We start from the raw sequence: 12,696 nt of genomic DNA, 5'->3' as shown, positions 1-12,696 counted from the left end.
GTCACAAAAAGAGAGAAACAAAAGCTATGGAGGTCAGAATTCCCAGATCCATAGATGAGACATTCTTGATGAGCAAGAAAAAGATTGCTATTATCAAAAGTGAACTAATAAACTTACAAAGAGATCAATCCTTATAAAATGAGATCAAAACCCTAACAAGTAACTAACCTAGGTTGCATAATAATAATTAATAGAAGAATTAATTATTATATGTCTAAAGTTTAGCTTAAGTGAACTAAAGATTATAAGTGACCTAATAATTAAATAAAAATAATTTAATTAATAAGGCAATATCTTATTACTCTAACATTATCTTCATTTTACTACAACTTGGTAACAAATAAGTTAATGATAGGTAATAACTAAGTTACATTACTATCAGTTAGTTATAATGAAACAATGAGATATAAGATTGGAGTAAAATGATTGAGAAAGTTAATTGATTAGTTGAATAAGGAAATCAAGTGATTGTTTTTGTTGTTTGGTACTGAAATTGTTTGAAGGGGTTGTAGGATAACTAAACATGACTGATTAACCCCCTCCTCCCCGCTCAATTATCCAACAATTGGTATTAGAGCACAATTCTTAGAGGAAGAAGTTTAAATAAAATTGAGCTAAAGATCACAAGATGTATAAGAGATAGGTATCACGACTGAACAAAGATAATTTGTCATCATGGAAAGACATAATGAAGCTACATCTATCTGAAATTGGAGATAATGTCACACATTGGTTGGAACATGAATATACTAACCCCTACTGGTCCTTTGATTGTGGAGGAAATAAATGAGAAGATGAATCACAATATCCCGATGATTGAGATTGCTTTTGCACTCAATGATGTTGAGTTTGATGATATCAAGATTTGCACTACAACCAAACACGTATGGGATAAATTGAAACTTGTATATGGAGGAGATGATAATGTAAGGAGAGATAAAATTGAAAGTCTTAGAGAAAGTATGATGGCACGAGAATAAAAGAAGGTGAGAATGATACACAATATGTAACCAAATTAAAGAAGTTGCGAGTGCAATCAAAGTTGTTGGAGGAGCTATTAGTGACTCTAAAATTGTAAGTAAAGTTCTCAAAACTCTTCTTCTTTTTATGCTATCAAAATTTCTACAATTCAAGAAGTGAGAGCTATTTCCCGTAATGTATTCGCACTCGACAATTTAGTTGGTTAGTTGACTATATTTGAATTGAGCAATAATGAAAATAGTATGGTTACAATTGGAAATGATTTTAAATCTTCACTAACCATTGGAACTTCAAGAAAGAAAAGAAAAGTAAGGAAGAAAGTGAATCTAAATTTGAAGATGATTTCGATGAACTTGAAGCATTGCTTGCAAGAAGGTTGTCAATAGGTAAAGGTAAATACAAAGGTAAATTGCCCCTGATTTGTTTCAAGCGTAATGAAATTGGTCACTTTGCTGCTAAATGTCTTAACAAGAGTAAGAGTGACATAAATGACAAGAAGGATTTTAAGTATAGAAAGAATAGGGATTACAAAGACAAAAGGAAGAAATCATTCTACATTGTTGAAGAAGAGCACACCTAGTCCATTGCTGATGAAGAAAAGGAAGTAGTTGAGATGGTATATGTTGCAATCAAGGAAGATCCCAATGGAGAAAGGTATGAAAGTGAAACTAACCTTATTTCACATGTTAGAAAGAATGATTCATGGAATATAGATAGTGGATGCTCACATTACATGACTGGTGATCTAAGCAAGTTTGATAAATTTGAAGAAATTAATGATGGTGGAATTGCTAAGATAGGTAATGATGTTCCATGTCCGATGAGAGGTAAAGGGTCACTAATGTTGAATGATGAGATCAAAAGTGGTGATGCATACTAGATACAGGGACTAAAACGTAATCTTTTGAGTGTTGCTCAATTGAATAATTCAGGACATAAATTGGAATTTCAGAACATAGAAGTCAAGATCTTTGATGATGAAGGAAATATGATTGGAACTGGAATGCAAACCATAGGTAACCTATTCTATATTGATCCTATTATTGAGACATGCTTATTTGCTAAAGTTGAGGATGTATGGTTATGGTATAAAAGATTGTGTCATATAAACTTTGAAAACATGGTAAAAGTCAGTAAAAAGAAAAAAGTAAGAGGCTTACCGAATTTGCAAAAACCTAAAAATGCTATGTGTAAAGAATGTCAGCTCAGTAAGATGAAAAAATCTAGTTTTCCAAGCAAAACACACCCTTAAAATGATATCCTGGATTTGATCATGAATACTTATCAATGTGGTCAAATAGGTGTTGGTAGTTACTTTGGTGATACATATTTCATATTGTTTGTGGATGACTATTTTAGAATGATGACTGTTATGTTCATGAAAGTGAAATCACATGCTTTTGATATGTTCAAATGGTATAAAGCTAGAGTGGAGAAAGAAACTGAAAAATCTTTGAAATGTTTAAGATGTTATAGAGGTGGTGAATTTATCTCTATTGAATCCATTAACTTTTGTGCTGAGAATGGTATTAAGAAACAATTATCTGCACTAGGGACACCACAACAAAATAAGATTGTTGAAAGGAGAAATGTATCTATTACGGATTGTGCAAGGACACTGATGACTGAAAAAGAGATTGCTCAAATATTTTTGAGAGAAGCAATTAGTATTGTTTTTTATACTCTCAACCAAGTTCAATTGAAGAAATGAACAAACAAGACACCATATGAGCTTTGGTATGGTCATATACGAAATGTAAGTTATTTTAAAATCTTTGGAAGTAGGTGTTATATTCACAAGGATGCAATGAATGACAAATTTGATTTTAAAAGAGACAAAGGTTTATTCCTTGGTTATTCATCTAAGAGAAAAACTTATAAATGTTTGAACAAAGCTACTAACAAGATGATTGAAAGTGCAAATGTAAGATTTGATGAGTTTGTAGAAAAGAACAATGTGGAGAGCAAGAAGGAACCTAAAGATTACAACAAGTTTGTATATATGTGAAGAGGCACCTAATACGCTTCCCAAGAACTTTACTAAGAATCAATCAATGACACCCTAGTTACAGAAAGCTTTACCTAAGCATCAGGCAGTACAAGTCAAGCATGGAGTTCAACCACTACTGAGTGGAGAAATTTTTGAAAATCAAATAATTAAATATATATTGGTGAAATATGTGAGAAAGAAGCATTCCCCTAAACAAATTATTAAAGATGAGTGTGTTGGAGTACATAAAAGAAGTAAGTTAAGAGACAATACCTTTTAATTGATGATTTTGAACCAAGAATAGTTAAGATTGCATTAGACAATGAGAATTGTATAAATGCTATGAATGAAGAGATTGATTAGATTGAGAAGAATAATATATGAACATTAGTATAGATACCCATAGATAAGAATGTGATTGGAATCAAATGGATTTTAAAAAATAAATTGATTGAGAATGGAGAAGTAAGAAGAAACAAGGCAAGATTTGCTTGCAAAGGTTATGCACAAGAAGGAATATATTATGGTGAGACTTTTGTAACTGTGGAAATACTAGAAGGTGTAAGAACATTATTGGCTAATGCTACCGACAAGAAATTTAAATTTTATCAAACGGATTTCAAATATACATTGTTGAAGTATATATTGAACAACCTGAAGGATTCGTTCAACTTGATAAAAAAAACATGATTTGTAAACTAAACAAAGCATTGTATGGACTAAAACAAGCACTAAGAGCAAGGTATGAAATGTTACATTAATATTTTATTAAGTTTGGATTTTCTAGAACAAGTGAGAATGATATTCTATATTTGAAATGTGAATTTAAAAGTATGGTGTTGATTATTGAAATATTTTTTGATGACAATTTTTGTAGGAAATGACATATTATGGAAGATATTTGTTGATCAAATGAGTACATAATTTGAGATGTCAATGTTTGGTGAAATCAATTTTTTTATTAGATTACAAGTTCGTCAAATGAGGAAAGGTATATATATGACTCAATCTAACTATTGGAAAGAAATCTTGAAGACATTTAGGATGGATGGCTCTGAGTTAGTCGGTACACCTATGGTGACTTGAGTGAAATTATCAAAGGAAGATACTACTGGAGAGGTAAATGAGACACAATACAAATATGTGATTGACGAGTAAGTTATAGTATGTTGTACATAGTATACTAGACATTGAATATGGTGCTGGTATAGTTGTAAGGTTTTCATCTAATCCAAAGGAGACATATATGACTGTTGTTAAAAGGATATTTAGATATCTAAAAGGAACTGAAGATTATGGCCTATGGTACAAACAAGATGATGACTTTAATCTTAAAGTCTACATAGATGCTAATTGGGCTAGAAGTTATGGTAGAAAAAGCATAAGTGGTGGAACTTTCTTTTTAAGAGAAAGATTGATAGCATGGATAAGAAAGAAATAAAGTTGTATTTCACAATCTACTACTGAGGCTAAATATGTTGTTGCTACAATCAATTATTCTAATATTGTATGGATTAAACATTGTTAGAAGGTATGCAAGAAGAGATAATTGAGCCTGTTACTATTCATTGTGATAACAACAAGTGCAATAAATATTTCAAAAAAAATGGTGATGCATGCAAAAACAAAGCACATATGAATCAAGTATCATTATTTGAGGGAACAAGTACAAGAGAAATAAGTAAGGCTTGAATATGTGAAATCAAAAGAGAAAATCACAAACATATTTACTAAGCCATTGCCTAAGGATTATTTTGAGTATCTATGAGGTAAACTGGGGGTACTTCCCCTATCCAAAATTCACTAGGTACACAGATAACTACAAGATTTTATAAGTTTCATATTGAGATTTATAATGACCTTTGACATTATTGTCAAGGGGGAGAGACTAGGAAAGGAGGATATTACCCAAGGAAGAGATGTGCCCCACAAGGGGAGAGAATTAGTAAAAAAAATGGGAGATCATCAAAAGTATTGTTGCTATGCCAAAGGGAGAGTAGGCATGAAGATGAAGTTGAATTGAAACAGAGGTCATATCTTAATGGGGATAAATGTTGATGAAGATTGTTGTTGTTAGAGGCACAAACTGAATTACAGAGAACTTGATGATGAAGACAAAGAGCTACAAAATTATTTCATTGACTATACATACATTTGATTTTATATAATGTTTTGTAATGTAAAATCATATGTTATGTGTTGCCATCAATACCAAAGGGAGATATTGTTAGCCCCAATTAATAATATAATTAGTAATGCTATGAATATATGCAAAAGAGTCATATTAGTTGTTATGTTGTCATTTATGTCAAGTCCTAGTTTGCTAGACATTATGCTAATTCAATATAGTGTCGTGTCATTTGATTAATGAAAAGGATTCAAAGAAAGTATGTTAAAGTCAAAGTTAACAAGTATATTATTCAATGGGCAATTGACTGCGTTGGATAGTGATAATGTAATGTTGGTTTGATTATTTTACAATTATGTAATATTGTAATGTATTGAGCTACACAAGCTTAATAGAGTGATAAGGTTAAAGAAGGAAAATAGTGTTCACTAAGTGACTATAGTGTTCACTAAGAAGTTGGTAGAGTAAAGAAGTTTAGTATTACCCAAGAAAGTCTAGTATTGACCAAGTACTATATTACCCGAGTGAAATGTTATCTTCCCGGAGTAATGACTGGAAAAACAAAAGTGTAAAGATCTAATCTGAAGCTGACTTTTGATGGAAATATGAAATGTTTGAGATGTTCAAAGGTGTGAGTCAAAGTTTGTTACAATATCAATGAATGAGAAAATTCAATAAGGATCTAATGATAGAGATTTAAGAAGGACAAGGATGTGCACAAAGTTCTACTTTATAAGTAGCTAGAGACACTGTATTTGATAAAATTTGAGATCGACAATTATGATTAAGTGACATAATTTAGAAGCACAAAAATGACTATTTAAGGAGATGTTGTTCAAGACAATTTTTTGTTGGTAATGAGGTGATGCAGGAGCATCCTGGGTTGCCTTGTAATCCTGCTCTTTGTTCATTCTGCCATTTGGTGCCAAGTTCATAGTGGGTGTTGAGCATTTAGTTGTTGCCAAGCATTTAGTGAATGTTGAGTTCTTAGTTGCTTCCGAGTGATTCCTTTGGTTGTTGAGTGATCCTTTGGTTGTCGAGTCATCTATGGTTTCCAAACATTGAAGGATGCCGAGTTTTTAGTTGATGTCGAGTGACTCTTTGGATGTCAAGCTTGTGTGGTTTTCAAGTGCCAATTTTTTGTGAAATATATTTTTGTCGAGTTATAGGTGTCTTATTCCAGTTTGGGCTGATCTTGCTTGCATTTAATTTTGGTATAGGTAGTTAATATCTAATGTGAGCCAATTTGTGGCTACACATGCATTTAACATAAGATTTAATTTTGTGATAAGATGACTTGTGACCACAAAAGTATTTAAGGAGGTCTAGGATTGAATTTTAGGTAGATTGGTAGAATAGAGAGCAAGAAAGGAAGTGATATGTGTCTAGTAGTGCAAACTTAAAGTTAGATCATGAATCTAAAAGTTATTTTTTGTTAATTGGCTATAACCCAGAAGGCCTTACAGCTGGGCATGTATGTTGATTATCTGATGAATATAAAAACATCTTGTTCTCTCTCTCTCTCTCTCTCTCTCTCTCTCTCTCCTTCGTGTTGTTCTTGTGTTGTGTTTTCTGCTATGTTAACTCTTGCAGGGTGGTTTAGATAGCTAGGTGTACCTTTGGCCCTAGTTGTTCTCTCTCTTCCTTTCATCAGGTGGTATTGGAGCATGAGGTTCATCCTTTTGGTAATTGGATTGTGTAGAACCCTAAGTGAATTGGGTTGTAGGGTTGTAGATTTGACCTATAACTTGCAAAAGATTACGATCTTGTAGGAACTTGATTTGTAAAGATGGTTCGAGGTAGAGGAAATGCTAATAATGCAATATTGGATACATTGAGATAGATTGCCGTCAGATTATATGTTGTGGAAATAACCCAGAGGAGAGGAGCACATATTGATGATGTAAGTGATGATGAAATAGTAGCACCAAACAATAATCCAGAACCTAAAGAAGATCAAGATGAAGCAAGGTTATTGAGAGTGTTGTCTAGGGAAAATTCAAAGCCTACTGTAGAAGTTGTTCCTGATGTTGGAAAATTGGACACCAATGTTGTGTTGGATTAGATCTTTGAAATGGAGAATTTCTTTGAGTATGAAAACACTCCTAATAATAGGAAGGTGAAGATTGCAATTACAAGGTTGAAAAGTCATGCCTCGCTGTGGTGGGAACATTTGCAAACTAGTAGACAAAGGAGAGGAAAGGACAAGATCATAACTTGGGTGAAGATGGTAAACAAAGTAAACAACAAATTCCTCCCTGTTGATTACCAAGTTAGCTTGTTGAGAAAGATGCAAAATTTGAGACAAAGAGACATGAGTGTGAAGGAGTATACTGAGGAATTCTATAAATTGGACATTAGATCTGGACATGTGGATAATGATGTTGAGAAAATTGCAAGGTGCATAAATAGATTGAGATTTGGAATTCAAGATGAAATAAGTTTTGTGAAATTGGAAAGTGTGGAAGAAGCATACCAATATGCCTTGAAGGCTGAGGAGATCTTGACAAAGAAGCATGAACAAAGACAAAAAGGTAGAGGTGGTAGATTCTAGAGAGGCAGAGGTAGATCTTATGGTAAAGGTAGCAGATCTAACAATTTTGTGCAAGATAAAGGCAAATCTGAATGGAAGAATGATGACAAAGACAAGACTAAGTGGAAAGTTGGTGATCCCTACCGAGGAGGTACCAGTTCTTACCGAGAAAGTGGTAATTCTTATTCTAGAAGTGTTTTTCATGGTAATTGTTTCAAATGTGGTAAAGAGGGACATAGATCTTTTGAATGCAGATCTTCTGAAAGTGGACAAAATAATAGAAATGTTGTGTTTCAAGGAGACCTTGAGAGTTCACCAAGTGGACCTAAGGTTGGAGAAAATCTGATGGTATGAAGAACCCTATGTAATAATGGAAGTGATGAGGAACCTATTCTTAGAAGAAGTCTTTTCAAGACCAGATGCAAGATGCCTGGAAAATGTTGCAAGGTAATCATGGACGGTGGAAGTTCTACAAATTTGGCATCGGAAGAGCTAGTTACAAAGTTGCAATTGTAGAAGTTGAAACATCCCAAGCCCTATCATGTTTCATGGATCAAAGATGAGTATAAGATATTGGTAAGTGAGCAATGCCTTGTGAAGTTCAAGATTGGACATTACTTTGATGAAGTTTTGTGTGATATTATGCCTATGGATTGTTGCAATATTTCATTGGGTAGACCTTAACAATATGATAGATATGTTATACATGATGGAAGATTGAATCAACATACTCTTTGGGTCAATGGAAAGATGCAAATATTGTTGCCTTTGATCAAAAGTCTAGATGAAGTTAATTGTACTACTGTGAAAATTTGCATGGTTAATGAAAAACAATTTGAAAAGGAAGTAAAAAAGAATCAAGTTTATTTTGCTATAGTTCCTAGAGGACTGAGTATTGGTAGTAATGACCGAGTGACAACAAATAGTGGTAGGCGAGTACTAGAAGATATTATAGAATTACAGAAGGAGTATAAAGAGATTTTTGTAGAGGATATACCTGATGGTTTACCTTTAATGAGAAGTATAAGTCATTGTATGGATTTGATTCTTGGAGTTGGTTTACCAAAGAAAGCACCATATAGATCGACACCTACAGAGAATGAAGAACTTAATAGACAAGTGCATGAATTGTTGTAGAAAGGTTTGATTAGAGAAAGTTTGAGTCCATGTATTGTACCTACTATATTAACAGCTAAGAAGAATGGAGAATGTGTACTGATTCTAGGGCTATCAACAAGATCAAAGTGAAATATAGATTTCCTATGTCGAGCATGGATGACATAATGGATTGTTTGAGTGGAGAAAAGTATTTTACCAAGATTGATTTAAAGAGTGGCTATCATCAGATCAAAATTAGAGAAGGTGATGAATGGAAGACTGCTTTCAAAGTCTACAAAAGATGGTTTGTATGAATGGTTGGTTACGCCTTTTGGTTTGACTAATGCACCTAGTACCTTCATGAGGTTGATGAATGAAGTTTTGAAAAGATTCTTGGGTAAGTTTGTGATTGTTTATCTGGATGACATTCTAATATTCAGTAAGACTAAGGAAGAACATCTTGAGCATATTAGACAAGTATTACAGAGATTTAAAGAGGAAAATTTGATGATTAATTTGAGGAAGTGTTCTTTTATGCAAGAGGAGATTGTATATTTGGGATTTGTGATTTTAGCTGATGGTTTGAAGATGGATCCTGCGAAGGTTAAAGCAATTTTGGAGTGGCCTACACTTGAGAATGTGGGTGAGGTAAGATTATTCATGATTTGGTTAGTTTCTATAGAAAGTTCATAAGAAATATTAGTTCTATTTGTAATGCTATGACAAAGACAATGAGGGGAGATAAAAAGGAATTCAAGTCGACACATGGAGCTGATAAGAGTTTTGAGATTTTGAAACAAAAAGTTGTTGAGTTACCTGTGTTGGCTTTGCCTGATTTCAATAAGGTATTTCAAGTTGAATGTGATGCAAGTGGTAGTGCAGTAGGAGCTATATTGAGTCAAGAAGGTAAACATGTTGCTTTCTTTAGGAAAAAGTTGAATGATGTTAAAAGAAAATATTCTATGTATGATCAAGAGTTTTATGCTATTGTTCAAGCCTTGAAGAAGTGGAGACATTATTTGATTCCTAAGGAGTTTGTGTTGTATACTGATCATAAAGCTTTACAATACTTGGGAAGTCAACATAAATTGAATCAGAGACATATGAAGTGGGTTGATTACTTGCAAAATTTCACATTTGTTCTCAAGCATAAGAGTGGAGTTAATAATAGAGAGTTTTTGATGTACTGAGCAAAAGTTGTTCTTTATTGACTGAGATGAAAGTTGAAGTGCTTGGTTTTGATGAAATGAAAGAGTTGTATGATATTGACCCTGATTTTTTTGAGGTATGGAGAGAGTGCAGAGCACCAAATTTATGATGAGTATTTCATTCAAGAAGGTATGTTATTTAAAGGTATTCAATTATGTATCCCTAGAAGTTATATGAGAGTTAATTTGATTAAGGAAAAGCATAGTGGTGGATTGGCTAGACATTTTGGAATTGATAAGACATTGAGTTTGCTAAAGGGTAAGTATTATTGGATACACACGTATAAGGATGTTCAGAAATTTGTAAAGAATTGTGAAGTTTGTCAAATTGTAAAAGGAGTAAGTCAAAATATTGGTTTGTATACACCTATTGTTGTTCTTGAGAAACCTTGGAGTGACATCAGTATGGATTTTGTTCTTGGATTGTCTAAGACAGTGAAGGGGTATGATTCTATATTTGTTGTAGTGAATATATTTTTCAAGATGGCTCATTTTATACCATGTAAAAAGACATTAGATGCTGAGCATGTTGCTAAACTTTTCTTCAAAGAGATTGTGAGATTGCATGGATTACCAAGAAGTATTATTTCAGGCAGATATAGTAAGTTTGTTGGTTACTTTTGGAAGACTGTGTGGAAGAATATGGGTACTGAGTTGAAATTTAGTTCTACATTCCATCCACAGACAAATGGATAAATAGAGGTTGTGAATAGAAGCTTGGGTAATTTGCTGAGATGTTTAGTTGGAGATAAGCCAAGTGATTGGGAAATGGTATTAGCACAAGCTGAGTTTGCATATAATAACTTTGTGAATAGGAGTACAAGGAAGGCGCCTTTTGAGATTGTTACTAAAATGTAGCCTCGAAGAGTATCAGAGTTGAGGGATGTTGTTGGTGATGAAAAGAGAAATTCTACAGGGGAAGCATTTGCTGATTTTATGGAGTCTTTGCATAAGGAAGTAAAATTGAGGTTGAAACAAAGTAATCAAATGTATAAGGAGAATGTTGATAAGTCTAGAAGACATCATTATTTTGAAGTTGGTGAGGAGGTGATGATTCATTTGAAGATGGGAAGATTCTCCATTGGGACGTACTGTAAGTTGAAGATGAAGAAGTTTGGACCTTGTAAAGCCTTCAAGAAGTTTGACAGTGCTAATGCATATAAGGTTCAGTTACCCAATAACATGGAAATATCTCCTATATTCAATGTTGCTGATTTATATAAGTATAATGAGTTAGATGATGAATTCATTGTATCAGATGATTATCTTAAGAAGCAAATTGAAAAATTTGAATAGATATTGGATCAGAGAGTTGGCAAGAGTACAAGAGGAAGAGATTACAATGAATATTTGATAAAGTGGAAGAATAAACCAATTGAAGATGCTACATGGATTTCTCAATCTGAGTTGGATTCAACTCAGGTTGTGACACTTGCATGATTTAGGAGAATAATTTTTCCAACCCTAGTTGTCTAATGCAAGAACATCTTTGGTTGCCTTGTAATCTTGCACTTTTGTCCGTTCTACCAATTGGTGCCGAGTTCTTAGTGAGTGTTGATCATTTAGTTGTATCGAGTATTTAGTGAGTGTCGAGTTCTTAGTTTTTGTTGAGTGATTCCTTTGGTTGTTGAGTCTTTCATGGTTGTCGAGCATTGAAGGATGCCAAGTTCATAGTTGATGCCAAGTGACTTAGGTGTCGAGCTCATGTGGCTGTTGAGTGCCAGTGTTTTGTGAAATCTTTGTTTGTCAAGTTATCTATGTTTGGTTCCAGTTTGGGCTGACCTTGCTTGTATTTAATTTTGGTATAGGTAGTTAATATTTGATGTGAACCGACTTGTGGCTATGCATGCATTTAATGTAAGATTTAATTTTCTAATAGGCCAACCTACGGTCGAACAAGTATTGAAGGAGGTCTAGGATTGAGTTTTAGGTAGATTGGTAGAATAGAGAGGAAGAAAGGAAGAGATATGTGTCCAGTACTGCAAACTTTAAGTTGGATCGTAAATCTAAAAGTTTTTTTTTGTAATTGGCTGTAACCTAGGAGGCCTTACAGCTAGGCATGTATGTTGATTATTTGATGAATATATAAACATCTTGTTCTCTCTCTCCTTGGTGTTATTCTTGTGTTGTGTTTTCTGCTATGTTAACTCTTGTAGGGTGGTTTGGATAGATAGGTGTGCCTTTGGCCCTAGTTGTTCTCTCTCTCTCTCTCTCTCTCTCTCTCTCTCTCTCTCTCTCTCTCTCTCTCGCATCATGAGGTTATTGGTTGATTGTTATTGTTAAGGTGATGAGAAGATAGTTATGATAGGTAAACTAAGTAGAGCTGAAAGAAGGAGAAAGAATGTACGTGTGAATTAGCCAGTCAAGAGAACTAAGAAATAGATCAGAAAGAGACCAAGAAGAAAGGTGATTTGAAAAAGCAAGGTAGTACTATACCTAACAGATCAATTTTTATATTGTTACTTTCTAATCATTATATTAGATAATCTCGTAAATCGAGTGGACCTAACAAGTCTTTGAAATCCTATATGGTAACATTGATTGTGATCATGTTTGTAAGTCTTTTAGAGCAGACCACTCTTTAGACAAGATTAAGGAGTGATAAGGTCTAGATGATCTTTTGGTTAAAATCCTCTAACAAGGTCGCATTAACAATGTATATGTAACTGGAAGATCTGTTGTGACTCCCCTGTCTCCGTCCTGTTCCAGTGTGACTGCTGGAGTCGGTCCCGCTCCTCCTGCGGATGGGGCTTCTTCT

At 33.7% G+C, this 12,696-nt stretch overlaps 1 protein-coding gene across 1 annotated transcript in view; it reads right to left on the bottom strand.

Annotated features, from left to right (window-relative positions):
* Positions 1-12,696, bottom strand: part of LOC149551188 (uncharacterized) — a 167,041-nt gene that overhangs the window by 465 nt on the left and 153,880 nt on the right. The gene's annotated exons all lie outside the window — the stretch shown is intronic.

This window comes from Cupressus sempervirens, chromosome 6 (assembly GCF_028749045.1).
Source record: "Cupressus sempervirens isolate cs-2001-9-10 chromosome 6, ASM2874904v1, whole genome shotgun sequence".
In the NCBI taxonomy this organism is placed as follows: domain Eukaryota; kingdom Viridiplantae; phylum Streptophyta; class Pinopsida; order Cupressales; family Cupressaceae; genus Cupressus; species Cupressus sempervirens.
This window is presented reverse-complemented; position numbering and strand designations above follow the sequence as displayed.